We start from the raw sequence: 21079 nt of genomic DNA, 5'->3' as shown, positions 1-21079 counted from the left end.
TTAAGTCTCTCGTTTGATTCATGTTGAGGTCTTTCATTATAATTCTAGAAAAATAGCATTTTCAGAAAGAAGTGTAAGGATAATGTCAGATTTGTGTGTCGGATCTGTTGACCAGCGGGCTTCTATATAACTACAAAACCAAAAGTGTCTTTTGGGGTTGGCTGTGAAAGGTGCTTTCCCAACTCTTTAAACTAGGATTCAATCCTGCCGTATGTCTTGGGATGTTTACTCTATTTCAGAATGTTCCCTGTGTACTTCACCAAAGTTATTCTGTCCAAAGCCAGCCAGATACATTCTAACATGAATAATGGCCCAGAACTGTGTGGAAAGGGAGGCCATCCAGCTGTGTATGTCTCATTTTAATGAAAAACTAGATAAAGTGATTTAAGTAATTTTGTGAGTTTACATTTGTCTCCCTGTTAGGCTGGGCTCCTTAAGAACAGAACAAGAAATCATGTATTTTTTAATACATCTCTGTATCCTGCCTCTTTGCACAGTAACTCACATATAGTAAACCCTCAGTAAATACTTGGCAAATGAATGAATGCTGATTATAGACATGTCTGATTATATAATGGCTTATTTTTTCCCTCAAGGCAAACTAAAACAATTCATTTGGACACCAGAGGGCACTGCTAGATAACCACAGCATTTTCAGACTCTACTAAGAGTAGATTAGCTGGAGAAGTGGTGCTCTTGAAAATTTATTTTCAATCTGTAGGAAATAGCATAAATAAAAATATAAATAAGTTTTACGTACTTACATCCCCTTTTTCTTTCTGGCATGCCTCTAAAATTATACTGACATTAAATATGTGACTTGATTCATGCTTTGCTTAAAATGTAGATCTATATTTAGAAATAAAAGCCTGTTTAGGGTAGGGGTAGATGGGGTGGGTTTTTTATATATATATATATTTTTTTTTCTTAGCCGTATGAAAGTATACATTTTAGTTTTTCATTCTAAAACCCTAATTTATTAAATGAATTTCAGGATCACATCACATAGCAATAAACCCCAGCTCTGGAACACTCACTATTCTGGCTAAGTGCTGGTGGTGAAAGATATACATTGCTGCTTTAATATAAGCAGGTATTCCTTGTTTTATTGCAATTCTCTTTATTCTGTTTTGGGGATATTGTGTTTTATACAAATTGAAGGTTTGTGGCAACCCTGCCTCAAGCAAGATTGTCGATGCCATTTTTCCAACGTGATCATTTCATATCTTTCTGTCATAGTTTGGTAATTCTTGCAATATTTTAAACTTTTTTTATTATTATATCTGATATGGTGATCTTTTTATCAGGGATATTTGATGTTACTATTGTAACTGTTTTGGTGTGCCACAAATTGTGCCCATGTAAGACAGCAAACTCAGTTGATAAATGTTATGTGTGTTCTGACTGCCCTACCAACCAGGCTTTCTGCCATTTCTCTCCCTTACTTCTGGCCTCCCTATTCCCTGAGAAACAGCAATATTGAAATTAGGCCAATTAATAACCCTACAATGGCCTCTATGTGTTCAAGTAAAAGGTAGAGTAGTACATCTCTCACTTTAAATCAAAAGCTAGAAACGATTACACTTAGTGAGAAAAACATGTCAAAAGATGAGAGGCCAAAAACTAGGCCTCTTGTGCCAAACAGTCAAGTTGTGAATGCAAAGGAAAAGTTATGGAAGGAAATGAAAAGTGCTACTCCGGTGAACATACGTATAAGAAAGTGAAACAGCCTTATTGTTGATATGGAGAAAGTTTGAGTGGTCTGCAGAGAAGATCAAACCAGCTACAACATTCCCTTAAGCCAAAACCTAATCCAGAGCAAGGCCCTAACTCTCCAATTCTGTGAAGGCTGAGAGAGGTGAGGAAACTGCAGAAGAAAAGTTTGAAGCTAGCAGAGCTTGGTTCATGAGGTTTAAGGAAAGAAGCTGTCTTCATAACTTAAAAGTGCAAAGTGATGCAGCAAATCCTGATGTAGAAGCTGCAGTAAATTATCAAAAAATCTAGCTAAGATAGTTGATGAAGGTGGCTATATTAAATAACAGGCTTTAAATGTAGACAGAACGGCATTATATTGGAAGAAAATGCCATCTAGGACTTTCATGGCTAGAAGGAAGCCAATGCCTGGCTTCAAAGCTTCAAAGGATGGGCTAATTCTCTTGTCTGGGGCTAATGCAGCTGATGACTAAATTAAAGCCAATGTTCATTTACCATTCTGAAAATCCTGGAGTCCTTAAGAATTACGCTCAATCTACTCTACTTACACTCTATAAATGGAACAACGATGCCTGGATGAAAGCACATCTGTTTACAGCATGGTTTACTGAATATTTTAAGCCCACGATTGAGACCTACTGCTCAGAAAAAAAGATTTCTTTCAAAATATTACTGTTCATTGACAATGCACCTGGTCACCCAAGAGCCCTCATGGACATATACAAGGAGTTAATGTTGTTTTCATGCTTGTGAACACATTATCCATTCCATAAGGTCAAGGAGTGATTTTGACTTTGAAGTCTTATTGCTTAAGAAATACATTTTGTAAGGCTGTAGCTGCCATAGATAGTTACTCCTGTGATGGATCTGGGCAAAGTAGACTGACAACCTTCCAGAAAATGATTTGCCATTCTAGATGCCATTAAGAACATTTGTGATTCATGGGAGGAGGTAAAAATGTTTGAAGGATGTTGATTCCAACCCTTGTGGATGACTTTGAGCATTCAAGACTTTAGTGGAGGAAGTTAACTGCAGATGTGGTAGAAATAACAAGAGAATTAGCATTGGAAGTGAAGCTTGAAGATGTAAATGGATTGTTATAATTTCATGATACAACCTGAACATATGAGGAGTTGTTTCTTATGGATGAGCAAAGAGTGGTTTCTTGAGATGGAATCTACTTCTTGTGCAGATGCTATGAACACTGTTGAAATGACAAAATATTTAGAAAATTACATAAACTTAGTTAGTAAAGCAGCAGCAGAGTTTGAGAAGATTGATTCCAATTTTGAACATTTTACTGTGGGTAAAATGCTATCAAGTAGCATCAGAGTCTACAGAGAAATCTTTTGTGAAAGGAGGAATCAATGATTTTGGCAAATTTCATCGTATGTTATTTTAAGACTTTGCCACAGCCACCGCAACCTTCAGCAACCACCACCCTGATCAGTTAGCACCCATCAACATCAAGGCAAGACTCTCCACCAGCAAAAAGATTATGACTTGCTGAAGCCTCAGATGATCGTTAGCCTCTTTTGCAATAAAGTATTTTAAAATTAAGGTGTGTGCATTGTTTTTTAAACATGATGCCATATACTACATGTTCATGTAAATGCAAGTTTTATAGGCACTAGGAAACCAAAAATATTGTATGACTTGTTTTATTGCAATATTTACTTTATTGCAGGGGTCTGGAACTGAACCTTCAATATCTCCAAGGTATGCTGGTATAAACTTTTCTGTAAAAGGGGTGCCCTCTTTACCTGGGGCATGAAAGAGGGAAATGGCACATGAGGATTTCTCTCTGGTACCACCTTTGCCTTTCTTTTCTGGACTCCCTAATCAGTGTGCCCTCTGTGCTGGGGGAGCTCAGTGGAACGCTAAGCTAGGTCCTATGGCTCCAGACTAAGTATTTGCTTCTCCTGGCTGAGCCTCTTTAGAAGAATATGTTACTAAACACCATAGATCTCTTGTAAAGAACATGAAGGAAGAGGTACTTTGGAATTCAAATTTACAATTAGAATAGAAGAGTAATCTGCAAAGTTCACGTAGTCAGCATTTTTATTTTTATTTTTTATTTTTTACTAAAACAGCTTTTCCCTTTTATAAGCCTGGAACCAAATGACTTAACCAAAACTTCATGGTGTTTCATCTCTTTCTGAGTATTTCTGTTCTGAATTCCTCTCTGAGGTCACTTTTTCCATTGCAGCCCCTAGCAGGAGGCCTCTTCACTGCTGCAGCACAGTGGTTCCTGCCAAAGTTTATAGTTCTTCTATACAGAAGCTCTTTATTCATCTGCCATATTTTACCTTGAGTGTTTACATGTGCAGAATAATGTGCTATCCTCTGAACAATTAATAGTACAATTTTCCTTTCTTTCTGGCCAATAACTGTTCTGTTCCTTACCACCCCCATTCTTGTAGCCTAATCCTCTTAATGATCTTTGGATAAGAACTGCTTGTACTCAATAAAGAAAGTGGATGGAAAAATCAAATGTCTAGTAGGTGGGTGTGCTATTATAATGTTTAAATGATTTTGAAAATTTTCCCAAAGCCAGTTGAAGCAAAATCAGAGATTGGCCTTTTAGGTTTCTGGGTACTAAGTGGGAGTAATAAGAAGTATTTTATTAAAGGTTATTTATATATCAGTTTATCTTCAGACATTAACTGGTATCTTAGCTAGGACAACCATTACAAAATACCATAGCCTGGGTGGCATAAACAACAGAAATTTATCTCCTTACAGTTCTGGATGCTGGGAGTTCCAAATTAAGGTGCTAGCAGACTCTTAAGGGCTCTTTTCCTGGCTTGCAGATGGCAGCCTTCTGGCTGTGTCCTCACATGGCCTTTCGTCTGTGGGGCATGGCAAGATTGAGAAAAAGAGAGAGACAGGGTCAGAGCACGTGCAAGTGCATGTTCTCTGGCGGCATCTTTTCATCTTCTTATAAGAACACCAGTACCATCAGATTAGGGCCCCATCCTTATGACATCATTAACTTTAATTACCTCCCTAATGGCCCTATCCCCAATTCCAGTCACATTGTGGGATAGGATTTCAATATACGAATTTGAAGGGTACATAATGCAGTGCATATAAACTGGGCTCTTTCTCTGTGCTCAGATACTGTGGTAAGTCTAGGGATACAAAGATTGGTGAGACATGACCCCTACCCTCAAGGAATTCAGACAGGCGATTACAACTCTCTTTAGCCAAAATTCTAAACACCTGTTGTTAGTGTGAATTAAGAAATACTTGTCTTGCAGTGTATAAAGTTTGTGTAGTTTACTTAAGGGTGAAGGGGTTTAACAACTTATGATAAATAGTTTTCAAACGATCATCATATGTGTATTATTTGTCCCAAAGGACTCAGCATTGGATCATATGCAAAGAAAAAGTGCACAGTGAACCTCTAAGGAGCTTATTGTCTCCCTTGAAAGGAGAAAATCTAGGTACAAAATAATTCAAGAGCATTACAAGGACAATATTATATATAAATGCAAAATTGTAATCATGTTGTACTTTATTCACTACTAAGTGCTTCAGAACCTTATATCTTGATGCTCACAACAGAGCTGATGTTACTTACATGTTATTAACTTTTTATACTCATAAGATAGAGAAATTAGGGCACAAGTGGTTAAGTAACAGCTCCAGGTAGTAGCAAGCGAGTGGAGTGGGTAATGCAGATTAGATCCAGGTCTCCTGATACCTAGCACTGTATTGTTTTCAGAATATTATGTTGCCTTTTTCTTGTATGATGTAGAGAAATATATTAGTGTGTGCCAAAGAGTCTTTGGGAGGAAAAAATTATTCAGTCCTGGAGGGAGTTAGGAAGTGATTTTGGGATCAATTACATTATCCTCTGATACTTGAACAAATGTATCAAAATGTCAAGCTGTTTGTGGGTAATTCTGAAAAACATATTCATAAGCAATATATTTACAGGGTTTTATTCCAGAGGATAAACACATTCATGCTCATGCTTTTATGTTGGCAAACCTAAAACAATATTTAATAGTAAATAAAGAAGAACTCAGAAAGTTTCTCTGCTTGTTGACACTAAATTTTGTGCTGGTACAAACAGAAAATCCAGAAACTTATAAATGATCATTTCACCTCAATGAAGAAGGGTCTTGGACCCCAAGTATTCCTCAGATCTGCCTGCCAGTGCTTGGAATCCTAACAGAATTCTGTTTCTTAATCATGAATCAATAATCCAATTTAATTTGACAAACATTTTGGTAGCACCTTCATGGGTAAGACATCGTGCTAAGATCTGGGGGAAAGACAATTCCAAATATGTTATTATTAGATTCAATAGGTCAAATTAATCAGCTTAACTGTTACAAGAATTTCTAAATGTTTATTCTCAATTTCTATACTTACATCATTGCAGAGCAGCAGTAGTTTGTGGATTGATACCTGTGTATGAACCACACTTTGAGTGGCATGTGTTAAAAGCTTTGATGAGAAATGAGAGTCAGAACTCAATAATAGCCTGGGCATATTAGTCAGGATGGGTTAGATTATTATGCAGCAACAGCCAGTGAGTTCATTTAACAAGTGTTTATTGCTTGCTCACTTTACATGCCCATTGACTGAAACTACCCATTACATGTCCTTTACTCTGGAAATCAGAGTGACAGGGCCTCCACCATCTGAAATGCTGTCAGTTCCAGCTGCAGGAGGCAGTTCCAGCTGCAGTGTTGCTTACTGCAATTAGGAAGCAGCCCATGTTACTCCTGTCCACGTTTCACTAGCCAAAGGAAGCCACATGGCTGGCCATGATCTACCTCAAGAAAGAGGGGAAGTGCAAATCTGTCATGTTCCTGGATTGAGGAAAAGGAATATTCAGAGAGCAGCACTTCCAGGTAATAGAAAGGAGAGGAGAGAGCCAGCAGGTAGATTTAACAACTGGATAGCTGCGTGAACACAGAAGGAGTTGAAGTTAAACCTCAAACTATTGAGTCCCGTCACTTTAATGGGAGTGAGTTTCGGGTTGTTTTGGGAAGATAATGAGAGGACATTGCAAGAAGGAAAGGGCACTAAGTACCACCAGGCTGGGAAACGGGCCACCTAGAGGACTTTTTCCTACTTCATGGCTCGGGTTCTGGAGATCAGAAAGAAGATCTTGTATGGATCAGGAACCTAGGGTCATTGGAGACTTTATTCTTTCCGTTCTTCTGATGCACCAGATTGTTACACAGACTATGTTGTCCTGGCCTTTTCTTTACTTCCTAAGAATGGAAAAAAGAAAGCAGTTGTGCCTGTAGCAGAGAAGATTTAGTGGAACTCTGCGAGAATATTTCTGAAGGAAGCTGGTTAAACATGGATGCATGGGTGAGGCTGGGTTTATGAAGAGCCTGGTGGCAACTCTTCTGGGATGGATAGTTGTTTATGTGGGATAGTGAACATGGAGTGTTTGTATAGATCTAGGACACTTTCAGGGTGCATTAGCATCTGACAGGGAGAGAGTTGGGGGACAGACATCAGTCCTTAGGGTTTCTCATCAGTCACACAGGTAGTGGCTGAATTGGGCATCATCCTGCAGTGCCTGAGGTCCATCTGGGTCTCTCATGACTTTTTCTCTTGAGCACTTGGTAAATAGTTGGTCTGGTCCTGAACTCCAGGGACATGTTGGGGAACTTTCAGGCTGTTTTGGGTCCTCTCCATCTAGATACACTTTCCCAGCCGTATGTGTTTCTCTGCTGTCTTCATAGCATGTTGGAGAAAGATCCTAAGAGTCTGAGATATGTGGAGTATGTGGAGCTTTACCTGGGCCAGAGGCAGCAGTGGGGGGTATAGGGTAGGGGTGGGTGCTGGCCAGATTCCCTTTCATTTCCTCTATTTCCTTTGGAGCGTCTATTGTCTCTCCTCTGCACCAGCAACTTCTGGGGTCAGAGCGGAGGGCACAGACCATAGGTGTCTGCTCCATGACCAGTTCAAGGTTCTAACTCTTCTACTTTTGCTACGTTTTATCCTCAACAAGTTTTTTCCCCCTAGGTTTGTTTTGTCTTAGGGGTAGGAAAAACTGATGCTGACCATTTCCAGATCGATTTTCCTTCTAAACATATTGTTTTTGCCAAGATTTTAGATTTTGGAATTCAAAAGCCAAGAATTTGCTCTTTTTGTTCTGTAGCATAATCCTGTTCCTGAGGCAGTGTGCCAAGAAAGCCTGTATGGGAAAAAGTTCACAGGTAACAAGAATTACTGAGAAGGGAAAATATATCAGTTAATATATCAAAAATTATCCAGTTACATTCACAAACAGAAGGTGTTAATTGTCATTAAAATTCATATTGATACTCACAAGACCTATTTAATTTTCTGAGGGTACATTTTATCTTATCTATCAGCTTACATCCCACCTAATGATAATGCAGTATTTGATACAGAGTAGAAGCTCAATAGAAGTCTTATTTGATTGCATTCAAATATTCATAAATGGACTACTACCCACCCCATCCTATTCCTGCCATTCCAGTGGCAAGGCAAGGACAAGCTGCTTTTCTGCCCTGTCCACTTTGTACAGAAAGCAGAGCTGCATGTACCTCAGGCTGTGAGACAAATCATCATCTCATGCGATTTGCTTTTGTAAGCATGCTTATGCTACGAGATCCCTTATATTTTGATCCCTTGCCTTAGAGTTCTGAGAAATCAAAATAAGGATTTCTAAGCAAAATATATCTGCCTGATAAGGTTACTTATTATTTGATTACACATCCTTTCCTATGCCAAACCTATGCATTTGGGGGAAATGAAGACATGTAAACACTGATAAATTTGGAAACTCTACTTAGAAATGGTAATGCCTGTCACATAATTATACAGTTATTGTGGATTGTACTTCTGTTGATGACCACAGATGGGGATGCTGTGGTTTTGAATATGGGGTGAAAAATTGGTCATCTCTTCTCCCATCCCAAGTGAGATCATTATAAAACTTGGTTCCTATAAATATAATCAAGAATGTTGCTTTTTTCTGGATTGTACATTCTCAATCCTTTAGATGTAAATGAATGGAATTCATCCACTTTGGACCTTAATGTTCCACTCCCACAAAATGAAAGGAGTTGGTGCAGATACTGACTGTGATCCCCTCTAGCTCTATATTTTGGTGATCCTATAATTGAAAGATTTTGCCACATAGATCTTTCCTTTTCACCCTCACGCTCATCACCCTCTTCCACCTCTACCCCTGTTAAAAACAACAACAACATATTCCTCCCATCATGGGCCTTATTAATCCACCATTAGAATTGTGCTCCTTTGAATGTTTGAGGCCCAAAAGACTTGCAAGGCAGAGTTTTGACTTCAGAAAACCAACAGTGACATGGGACAGTTGTGTAATCTCCCTGAGCCTCAGTTTCTCATCTGTAAAATGAAGGACAAAGTGTATCCTTCGGGGGTTGTGTTTTCCTCGCACACTGAAATGGTTATGTGAGGATAAATGAAGCCCAGCACACAATAAACTATCAATGATCCTTCCCTTTGCAACCTCCAAGCTCTTCCCATTGATGTGCAGGTTGCCGCCTTGGGAGAGAATACATGATAACTAGCTGAGAGCCAGTCCTCCAAGTAATAGGACGTAGATGTTTAGCATGGTATGAAGAAGGTAGTTTTAGTCCATTTTGTTGTTTGATATTCTGTTATTCTATCACACCCCATCCCACCTGTGATGGTTTTAAGATATTATCCATAAAGCCTTTTGATTATTATCCATAAATCCTTTTGGTTATTATCCATAAATCCTTTTGATTTATGGATAATATCTTAAAACCATCACAGGTGGGATGGGGTGTGATAGTTAAAGAGCATTTTAATTTTCTGTTATTCTATAACAATATCAGAGACTGGGTAATTTATAATGAACAGAAATTTATTAGCTCACATTTCTTGAGGCTGGGAAGCTCAAGATCGAGGGGCCAGCATCTGGCAAGGGCCTGCTTACTTTATCTTATGGCAGAAGGCAGAAGGGAAAGAGAGATCAAGAGGAGTCAAATTAGCCCTTTATAATGGCACCAATCCTGCCCATGAGGGTGGAGCCCTCATGGTCTAGTCACCTCTTAAATATCCCACCTCTTAATACTACTACAAAGACAATTAAATTTCAACATGGGTCTGGAGGGGACAAACATTCAAACCACGGCAAAGGTAAAGGAAAAGATGGGGGGACAATTTTGCCCCTTGAAAAATTTCTCAGGCCCGATCTTCCTGCTGCTGTTGCTGCTGCTAGTGGTGGTGGTGATAGTGATGATAACACTTTTTTTTTTGGTCTCACTTTGGGGAATCCTTTAGGTTTAGATAAATTGCATAGGAATAAGATAAACACCAGCTATACAGTGGGAGACTTAAATCAAATAAGGGAAATTTCCACTGCAGGGAAGCTGTACGGAGCAATTCATTAGGACTGAAAAGAAGTTAAACTTAGCACAGCACAAAAGCACATTGAAAAGTTCTCTCTAAAACAGAAGGGGGAATGTTCAGGGTGCATTTAAGTCATGGGATATGGCAAGGAGCCTTCTGTTGATGGTGGGGATTAGGTCTCTTGAAGGAATGAATAAATTAAAAAACATGAAATAATAACTAGCAATTTGTAGTTATATAAGCATGCCTATATTACAGTGGGGGATATAAGGACCTTATTTTGTTCCCTTCTATGTTCCCAGAAGTTAGAACAATGTCTGATACATAGTGGGTGTTCCACAAATATTTGTGGAAGAAAATAAACAAATGAATACACATAAAATAATGTCAAGTGATGACAAATGCTATGAAGAATGTAAAGCAGGGTATGGGAATACAGTGTGACAGGAATGCAACTTTAGTTAGGGTGGCCAAGAATGGCTTTTCTCTGCAGGTGACATTTGAGCAGAGACCAGAATACAGTGAGGGTGGGAGTCATGCAAATAACTGGAGGACCAGCCTTGCGGGCAAAGGGAACAGCAAGTGCAAATGTCCTGAGTTTAGACCATGATAGGATCTGAGATTCTTCATTTCTAACAAGTTGTCTGATGATGTCAGTGCAGCTGGTCCATGGACCACATTTTGAGTAGTAAGGGTATAGACTAGAGTTTGACCAGGGAGTCAGTACTAAAGTGAGTAAGTCAAGGAACTGAGAGGTGAGGTCATTGCATGAGAAAAGAAGAATGCAAAACTGTATATGAAATATATTTTTATCTATACAAAATGTATGCAAAGAGGGACATGAACAATATCAACAGTGTTTTCCTCAGTGAGGTTGCACTTCAGGTGATTTAAATTCTCTTCTTTTTAGATTATTCCAAAGCTTCTGCCATGTGTATTTATCACTTTTATATTCAGAAAAAAATATTTTTGGAAAGTTAACTTAAAAACAGAAAATATGTGTTTAGTTAAGACACATAGCATTAGGAGATATACCTAATGCTAAATGATGAGTTAATGGGTGCAGCACACCAACATGGCACATGTAGACATATGTAACAAGCTTGCACATTGTGCACATGTACCCTAAAACTTAAAGTATAATAAAAAAAAGACACAAAGTTCAAAATGTATTAAAATATTTCTAAATTTTAAAAAAACGTTATGGACACATGGGAATTGGTTGGGGTTTCTTACGAAAGGCTTCATAAAGGAGATGACTTTGAATCAAATCTTGACATCTAAGTAGGCAAAACTAAGTTGGACTTCTTAGCAGCTTCTCTTCTCTCTTCCTGTTCTTGGGTGGAAGTTGGGGTGGGGGAGATATAGGGTATGGATGCTATATTAGTAATCTATTGTTGTATGACAAATTATCCCAAAGCTCAGCTACTTAAAACAATAGTTTATGTGGTTCAGAAATTTGGGAGCAGCTTTTTGGCTCAGGGTCTCTCATGAGGTTTCCATGAAGATATTAGCTAGGGCTTCCATTATCTGAAGGCTTGATTGGGGCTGGAGGATCCACTTCCAAGGCAGCTCACTCACATGGCTGTTGGCAGGAGAAGGCCTTGCTTTCTTGCCATGTGGATCTCTCTACAGGACACCTTGGGTCTCCTCATGATATTACAGCTGGCTTCACTCAGAGTGAATGACCAGATTGAGAGAAAGAGAGAGAGCAAGAGAGAGTGAGAGAGAGCAAGAGAGAGCGTGCGAGAGAGAAGATCCAACACCTCTGATGACCTAATCCTGGAACTCACACACTGATGCTTCTGCTTTATTCTATTCATTAGAAGCAAGTTGCCAAGTCTAGTCCATACTAGGGGGAGGTATATTCAAGTTTACCTTTTGAAAGGAGGGAGTATCAAAAGGATTTATGGATAATATCTTAAAACCATCACAGGTGGGATGGGGTGTGATAGTTAAGACCATTTTAATTTTCACTTAAAAGGGACTGTATAAAATTACTAAATACTATGGACTACTGTAGGAAACTGTCAGTCATTTAGCACGCCTGGTGTTTAGCAGGGTGGAGGGTAGAAAGGTATGATGAGGAAAACATCTAGAACATAATGCAAGCCACATATGTAATTTAAAATTTTCTAGTAGCCACACTGAAAGATGTTAAAAAGAAAATACATAATTTTAATAATATGCTTTTAGCTCTATATATGCGAATATTTTCATTTCAATGCATAACCAATATAAAAATTATTAACGAGATATTTTAGACTCTTTTTTCTTTTTACTATCTCTTTGAAAGCTGGTGTGTGTTTTATACTTATAGCATCCTTCGGTTTGGACTAGCACAATTTCAAGTGCTCAGGAGCCACATGTGGACAGTGCAGGTCTAGAGAGCTAGGCCAGAAGCTAAGAATAGGTCACCAAGAACCATAATCTGTATCCATTATCCAAACAGAGAGCCCAGTAAAGGGTTTAAGCTGAAGTGCACCATGATCAGACTCCTGGTTTAGAAGTCACTCTCACTGTTCTATGTGTAGCACGTGGAGGGATGGAGCAGGCAAGCCCAGACATAAGCACATAATCGGGAGACTTTCAGAACATCCCATGTGAGAGCTTGAATGAGGTTAGTTACACTAAAGATGGAGAGGAGCCGATGTATGAAAGATAGTAAGGAGGTGGTTTGTAGTAGGTCCCATGACCATTTGGATGTAAGAAAGTAGATGTAATAAGATAGAGACACTTAGAATGATTCCAAGGCTTCTGGCTTGGGTCATTGTGAGGAAAATTGTAAGAAAAAGAAATACAGGAGTTAAAACATGGTTCGCTTTGGGGGGTTAACAAGGTAAGATTACAGCTATAGATTTGGAAAGGTTTTGGTTGAGATACTATCGGAGATGGAGGAGAAGAAATCTAGTGGACAGTGAATGGATAAATCTGGAGCTTAGGAGAGACCTAAGCTCCTGGTAGAACCACCACAAGCCTTCGTAATTTTATGATATTGCTATGAAAATGCCAGGCACTGTGGAAAGTTCCAGTTTTCTCTTGTAGAGGCAGAATCAGCTAGGAAGAAAGAGTGGAGCCACCTCAGGAAGTGGCCTCTGAGCTGTGGGCACCAGCCAGGGAGGCCTGCTTCCCTGGCCCAGAATGACCTGGCTATTTAGCAGCGAGGGAGGGGCCATGAGAACCACACTGCGGAGTTATCTTAGAGGTAGGAGCTCCCTGGCCAGGCTGTGAAGGCCAGAGCTCACTGAGTGGAGTAGGAAGGGAAAGGAGTGTCTGGATAAAGCATCGGAAGTTAAAAACGCCTGGATTCTGAGGAGTCTGTTGATGGCATGGACTTTGGTCTTTTTGTTGAAAACCTCTTTTGTAATATGTTCAGTAAGTGGAATTCTTTGCTGCCAAAAGAGGGGAAGGAGGAAGAGGAAAAGGAGAAGGAAGGAAGGAAGAGAAAGAAAGAAGAAAAGAATTCCTGCCTTGGGATTTGACTATTTCACACATTATCTCCATCTCAGAGAATATGTATCCTTGTCAGTGAAGAAAATTTTTTTTTTTTTTTTTTTTTTTTTTAGTGGAGATCGAGTTTCACCATATTGACCAGGCTGCTCTCGAACTGAATGACTTATATGAGTACACGTGTCATGTTTGTGTTTTTCTACTTACATTTCCTATTGTAACCTTCAATGCTCATCTGGGTTGTTTTCTGTTTGCTTGTTTGCTTGCTTGCTTGCTTGTTTTTATTCTCTAAGAAACAATATAATGGCTAAGACCCTATTTGTTGACTAATCCTATTTCTGGAAGGTTAGCAGACCTCTGTGAGATATTGAGACCCTTCCCTCTTTTACGCACCTAAAGAGAAGTGTGTCTGCCCACTGCCTCTTCCTTAATAGGGTGATGCCTTAATTCAAGGGTTGCAAACTAAAGTGCCTGCCACAGCCAGGTAGATAATACGCCGGAGTGAAGTGAGCGTACACGGCACATGAGCTTGGCCAAAGGGAGCAGCTGTTGTGAAGCTCCAGCAGATTCTTGTGAAGTGGCAACATGGGCCTACTTGCCAGATGTTCTTACTTTTGTGTGTGAAATTTTTTGGTGGAGTTTCCCCACTTTTAACTTCACAAAATATCAATTTTATTTAAACACTGCAGATTAAACAAAACATATTGGTGGGTTCTTATCAACCCACAGTCCACCAGTCTTTGACATCAATCTAAATTTTTATATGAGTATGCATGTCATGTTTCATTGTGTTTTTCTATTACATTTCCTACTGTAACCTTCAATGCTCATCTGTGTTGTGTTTTGTTTTCTTACTTGTTTGTTTTTACCCTCTAAGAAAAAATACAATGGCTAAGGCCCTATTTGTTGGCTAATCCCACTTCTGGAAGGTGAGCAGACCTATGTGAGGTATTGAGACCCTTCCCTCTTTAAGGCACCTAAAACAGCAGACCATATGGAAAATGGCATATTCTCCTGGCAGATTCAGGGCCACAGCGGTGGTGGGAGAGGAGTGACCCTGGTCCAATTGGCCACGTTTTGGTGGTGACTCCTCTAAGAAGTGCCAGGTTACTTAAAGTAGATCTCATATTTAATAATAAATGAAACATCAAAGTCATTCATGAGGGTACTAGATAGCATGTGGATAAAAACAGTCATTCTTTCCAGTGCTCAAAGTTAAACATAAAAAAAAAATCAATGCAAGAAGGAAGAAGGTGAGAGAGAAAATAGGAGGAAAATGTATGGAATTCAGTGGGTTTCATGTGCATTTCCCTTGGATGTTATCGAGCTCTATGTCTTAGGTTTGTAGAAGAGAAGCGATGCTTCCCCATCATGCTCCCCAGTCCTCCACCCTCCACCCTATCCTGTGGGGCAGAGTTGCTATAGATTGGTGACATTCTAGGACACTGGACCATGTTTTCCAGTAGAATGGTTGCTGCCCACTAAAAGGTCATGCATAATGTCCACACAAAGACCTGTACATGAGGTTTATAACAACTTTATTCATAATGGTCAGACTGGAAATAACCTGAATATTCATCAGTGGGTAAATGTATGAACAAACAGTAGTAATCTTTACAATGGGATACTACTCAGCAATAAAAAGAACAAGCTACGGACATACACCACAGCATGGGTGACTCACAAAACATTCTGCTGAATGAGGGAAATCGGAACCCAAAGCATTTATGCTATATGAATTTATATGAAACTTGAGAAAAGGCAAATTTAATCTATAATGACAAAATAGGTCCATGGTTTTTCGAGGCTTGGGACGAAGGGTATGTAATACAAAAGGGCATGAAGGAATTTAGGCAAAAGATGATGGAAATGATCTATATGTTGATTGTGGTGGTGTTTCCATGTCTGGTTATAGTTGTATTTTTTTAATTATACTTTAGGTTTTAGGGTACATGTGCACAATGTGCAGGTTTGTTACATATGAATCCATGTGCCATGTTGATTTCCTGCACCCACTAACTCGTCATTTAGCATTAGGTATATCTCCTAATGCTGTCCCTCCCCCCTCCCCCAACCCCACAACAGTCCCCGGAGTGTGATGTTCCCCGTCCTGTGTCCATGAGTTCTCATTGTTCAATTCCCACCTATGAGTGAGAACATGCGGTGTTTGGTTTTTTTGTCCTTGCGATAGTTTACTGGGAATGATGTTTTCCAGTTTCATCCATGTCCCTACAAAGGACATGAACTCATCATTTTTTATGGCTGCATAGTATTCCATGGTGTATATGTGCCACATTTTCTTAATCCAGTCTATCGTTGTTGGACATTTGGGTTGGTTCCAACTCTTTGCTATTGTGAATAGTGCCACAATAAACATACGTGTGCATGTGTCTTTATAGCAGCATGATTTATAGTCTTTTGGGTATATACCCAGTAATGGGATGGCTGGGTCAAATGGTATTTCTAGTTCTAGATCCCTGAGGAATCGCCACACTGACTTCCACAATGGTTGAACTAGTTTACAGTCCCACCAACAGTGTAAAAGTGTTCCTATTTCTCCACATCCTCTCCAGCACCTGTTGTTTCCTGATTTTTTAATGATGGCCATTCTAACTGGTGTGAGATGGTATCTCACTGTGGTTTTGATTTGCATTTCTCTGATGGCCAGTGATGACGAGCATTTCTTCATGTGTTTTTTGGCTGCATAAATGTCTTCTTTTGAGAAGTGTCTGTTTATCTCCTTTGCCCACTTTTTGATGGGGTTGTTTGTTTTTTTCTTGTAAATTTGTTTGAGTCCATTGTAGATTCTGGATATTAGCCCTTTGTCAGATGAGTAGGTTGCAAAAATTTTCTCCCATTCTGGAGGTTGCCTGTTCACTCTGATGGTAGTTTCTTTTGCTGTGCAGAAGCTCTTTAGTTTAATGAGATCCCATTTGTCAATTTTGGCTTTTGTTGCTATTGCTTTTGGTGTTTTAGACATGAAGTCCTTGCCCACGCCTATGTCCTGAATGGTATGGCCTAGGTTTTCTTGTAGGATTTTAATGGTTTTAGGTCTAACATTTAAGTCTTTAATCCATCTTGAATTAATTTTTGTATAAGGTGTAAGGAAGGGATCCAGTTGCAGCTTTCTACATATGGCTAGCCAGTTTTCCCAGCACCATTTATTAAATAGGGAATCCTTTCCCCATTTCTTGTTTTTGTCAGGTTTGTCAAAGATCAGATAGTTGTAGCTATGCGGCATCATTTCTGAGGGCTCTGTTCTGTTCCATTGATCTATGTCTCTGTTGTGGTACCAGTACCATGCTGTTTTGGTTACTGTAGCCTTGTAGTATAGTTTAAAGTCAGGTAGCGTGATGCCTCCAGCTTTGTTCTTTTGGCTTAGGATTGACTTGGCGATGCGGGCTCTTTTTTGGTTCCATATGAACTTTAAAGTAGTTTTTTCCAATTCTGTGAAGAAAGTCATTGGTAGCTTGATGGGGATGGCATTGAATCTATAAATTACCTTGGGCAGTATGGCCATTTTCACGATATTGATTCTTCCAACCCATGAGCATGGAATGTTCTTCCATTTGTTTGTATCCTCTTTTATTTCATTGAGCAGTGGTTTGTAGTTCTCCTTGAAGAGGTCCTTCACATCCCTTGTAAGTTGGATTCCTAGGTATTTTATTCTCTTTGAAGCAATTGTGAATGGGAGTTCACTCATGATTTGGCTCTCTGTTTGTCTGTTATTGGTGTACAAGAATGCTTGTGATTTTTGTACATTAATTTTGTATCCTGAGACTTTGCTGAAGTTGCTAATCAGCTTAAGGAGATTTTGTGCTGAGACAATGGGGTTTTCTAGATATACAATCATGTCATCTGCAAACAGGGACAATTTGACACGTTCAAAGCAGTGTGTAGAGGGAAATTTATAGCACTAAATGCCCACAAGACAAAGCAGGAAAGATCCAAAATTGACACCCTAACATCACAATTAAAAGAACTAGAAAAGCAAGAGCAAACACATTCAAAAGCTAGCAGAAGGCTAGAAATAACTAAAATCAGAGCAGAACTGAAGGAAATAGAGACACAAAAACCCTTCAAAAAATTAATGAATCCAGGAGCTGCTTTTTTGAAAAGATCAACAAAATTGATAGACCACTAGCAAGACTAATAAAGAAGAAAAGAGAGAAGAATCAAATAGATGCAATAAAAAACGAAAAAGGGGATATCACCACCGATCCCACAGAAATACAATCTACCATCAGAGAATACTACAAACACCTCTATGCAAATAAACTAGAAAATATAGAAGAAATGGATAAATTCCTCGACAAATACACCCTCCCAAGACTAAACCAGGAAGAAGTTGAATCTCTGAATAGACCAATAACAGGTTCTGAAATTGTGGCAATAATCAATAGCTTACCAACCAAAAAGAGTCCAGGACCTGATGGATTCACAGCTGAATTCTACCAGAGGTACAAGGAGGAACTGGTACCATTCCTTCTGAAACTATTCCAATCGATAGAAAAAGAGGGAATCCTCCCTAACACATTTTATGAAGCCAGCATCGTCCTGATACCAAAGCCTGGCAGAGACATAACCACAAAAGAGAATTTCAGACCAATATCCTTGATGAACATTGATGCAAAAATCCTCAATAAAATACTGGCAAACCGAATCCAGCAGCACATCAAAAGGCTTATCCACCATAATCAAGTGGGCTTCATCCCTGGGATGCAAGGCTGGTTCAACATACGCAAATCAATAAATGTAATCCAGCATATAAACAGAACCAAAGACAAAAACCACATGATTATCTCAATAGATGCAGAAAAGGCCTTTGACAAAATTCAACAACCCTTCATGCTAAAAACTCTCAATAAATTAGGTATTGATGGGACGTATCTCAAAATAATAAGAGCTATCTACGACAAACCCACAGCCAATATCATACTGAATGGGCAAAAACTGGAAGCATTCCCTCTGAAAACTGGCACAAGACAGGGATGCCCTCTCTCACCGCTCCTATTCAACATAGTGCTGGAAGTTCTGGCCAGAGCAATCAGGCAGGAGAAGGAAATAAAGGGTATTCAATTAGGAAAAGAGGAAGTCTGGTTATAGTTTTGAAACTCATCAAATTTATACTTAAAATGGGTGCATATTCTTTCATGTAAATTATACCTCAGTAGAGTTGATGTAGAAAAAAAAGGGTCACGTACAAAGATGTAGTATCTCCTGTCCCTCTTTCATGTGTGCTATAGAAGCAGTCTAAAGACCTAACTCTCTTTTCTTCTCCTTTCTTCCTCCATATGGCCTGAATGGGGAGAAAGCCAGGGCTCTCCTGCTTAGGATGTGCCCAGCCAACATTTTGCTCTTATCTTGCCTGATCAAGTATTTTCATCTGTTTGGATTTCTGTCTTCATTTATGGAAGATGAGTTGTGGTGAAATGTTGAAGTTGAGTTGGGGCTTATGGGGAGAAAAGGTGTTCCATCTCTGATCCTCCAGGCTTGCTCAAGTGTCCCAGCCCAGCTTACAAGGGCTGTGCACTGTGCGTAGGGGACAGACTTCAGCTGAGAATAGGACACTTGCTTTTCTTTTCTTTACCAATTTTCTGTAGTATACAGCTCCCTCAGGGACATTTTGGAGAGGGAGGGCTGAAGTTTACGAAATGATTTGGATATTCCTAAGACCCTTGATTAATACCATCTAAACACTGTAATTATTTCTAAGTCTTCCATAGACACACCTTTACCAAAGGCCTTGTTGCCTTTATGGAAATGTCATTCTCCAGTCTCAGTACCACTCTGGCTGGTCAGATACTTACTTTTCAAAATACAGCTTGAGTCATTGTCCTGAATCCTTCCTACCTTCCAGTCTCAAAGCACATGTATCTCTTGTTCCATGATCCAAAAGAAGGGAAAGGGGCTTAAGTGTGATGCAAGTCTGGGTTCACATCTTGACCTGCTGCTTACTGAGTGGGTGACTTAGAGCAAGTCACTTATCCTCTCTGAGCTCCAGAATATATATTTTTATATATATGGTATAGTATAGTACAGTATATATAGTCACCAAGGCTCAGAAATTGATATACATATATTTAATATTTTTTTTATTTCTAAAATAGTGATGATAATTCCTACTTTTCAGGATTGTTGTATATATTATATAATATAGTTAATGCATACAATTTGCACAACAAAGATGCATAATGTATTTTAGCTATTATTATTATTAGCTGTAGTGGCAGAGACAGCCCCCGCCTCTCCTTGCATGTAGGTGTGTACATATGACATGGAGACAATGGAATGTAAGAGCTGTGTGTCACTCCTGGGGTAAAGATTTTAGAAAAAGGCAGGACTTCCCTACTGTCTCTTTCCATTTCTGTTGGCTGGAAGCAGAAAATAAAGAGCCCCCAGGAGATGGTGAAACTACAAGATTTATGGAGCCTGGAGTCCTTAAATTACTACCTGGGAGACAGCTGTCACCCAGGAACACCTGCAATGGGCTGTTTTATCAGGAAGAAACAAACTTATTTTGGGTTAGGTCCCTGAAATTCTGGGTTTTATTTATTATAGCTGTTAGTGTTAATTGTCCTGGTAAATTTAGAAATTGGCACTTTGAAGTGGAGGTTAATGTAAGAAAAACCTAAGATATGTTGCATCGACTCAGCAGTTGGATGGTGGGTGGCACAGACACTGATATCAAAAGCTGGGAAGATGGAGACCTGTGGAAGAGATGGCAGAGCATTTGGTAAATCTGTTGCTGGTGATTATTTAAAAGGCATGCCCAGTGCCTGACAAGTCTTTATCTCCAGGGGAGAGGCTGGCTATTACTTATTGTATTCAGCAAGGTATAACCGACAGATGTGCTCTGCTAAGAACTCATTTGTATGAGTGCAGAAATGAAACGGTCTAGACAGAGTCCAGAAATCTGATGTTTCACAGGATTGGAAAAGCATCATTGTCCTCAACCCATAGAAGATATCACTGAAAAAGGCTTTGAGCAACATAGGTCCATTTAAAAATCTCAATTTAATATATACCATGCTAGCATCTACAGAGACTAGGAAATAACTAGGGACTGTTCTCTGCCCTCAAGGAGTTTATAACTTAGTAGAAAAGACAAAAATGTGTACAAATAACTGCAGTGGAAGACAGTTAATGATTGAAAGATACATTGCTTTAAATAATGCAAGAATCACAGCATTCTAGGGTAGCCCAGAATACGGGCTCTCAAAAGGACTGGGGAGCTTGGACCTTGGTTTCTCATCAAGCCCTGAAACCCATGAATGAATGAATAAACCTTAGTTGTTTCCCAAACTCATTTTCATCTTACTGAAACACTAGAGTTCAGATTTGGTCTTTGGGGTAGTAGCTGATCTTCTGGGTGTTGAGGAGCTCCCTCAGGCCAGCCCATGACTTTCCTATAAGTGTTCTTCCCTGCCTTTACAAGTAGTTCAGACTGAGACCTGTATGGGTTCCCTACTGAGGGCCTCATTTCTGTAACAGAAGAGGGCTCTGACATCCTTATTTTTCTTCAGCTGCCCTGAGATGATGAAATGCC

General features: G+C 39.3%; 1 protein-coding gene across 3 annotated transcripts in view; it reads left to right on the top strand.

Moving 5' to 3' along the window:
- The window catches only part of TSEN15 (tRNA splicing endonuclease subunit 15), an 82327-nt gene that overhangs the window by 29517 nt on the left and 31731 nt on the right, over nucleotides 1-21079 (top strand). The window lies entirely within an intron of this gene.

The sequence above is a fragment of the Symphalangus syndactylus genome, chromosome 19 (genome assembly GCF_028878055.3).
Source record: "Symphalangus syndactylus isolate Jambi chromosome 19, NHGRI_mSymSyn1-v2.1_pri, whole genome shotgun sequence".
Lineage (NCBI taxonomy): Eukaryota > Metazoa > Chordata > Mammalia > Primates > Hylobatidae > Symphalangus > Symphalangus syndactylus.
Note: the sequence above shows the minus strand (reverse complement) of the source record. Positions and strands in the feature narration are given on the sequence as shown.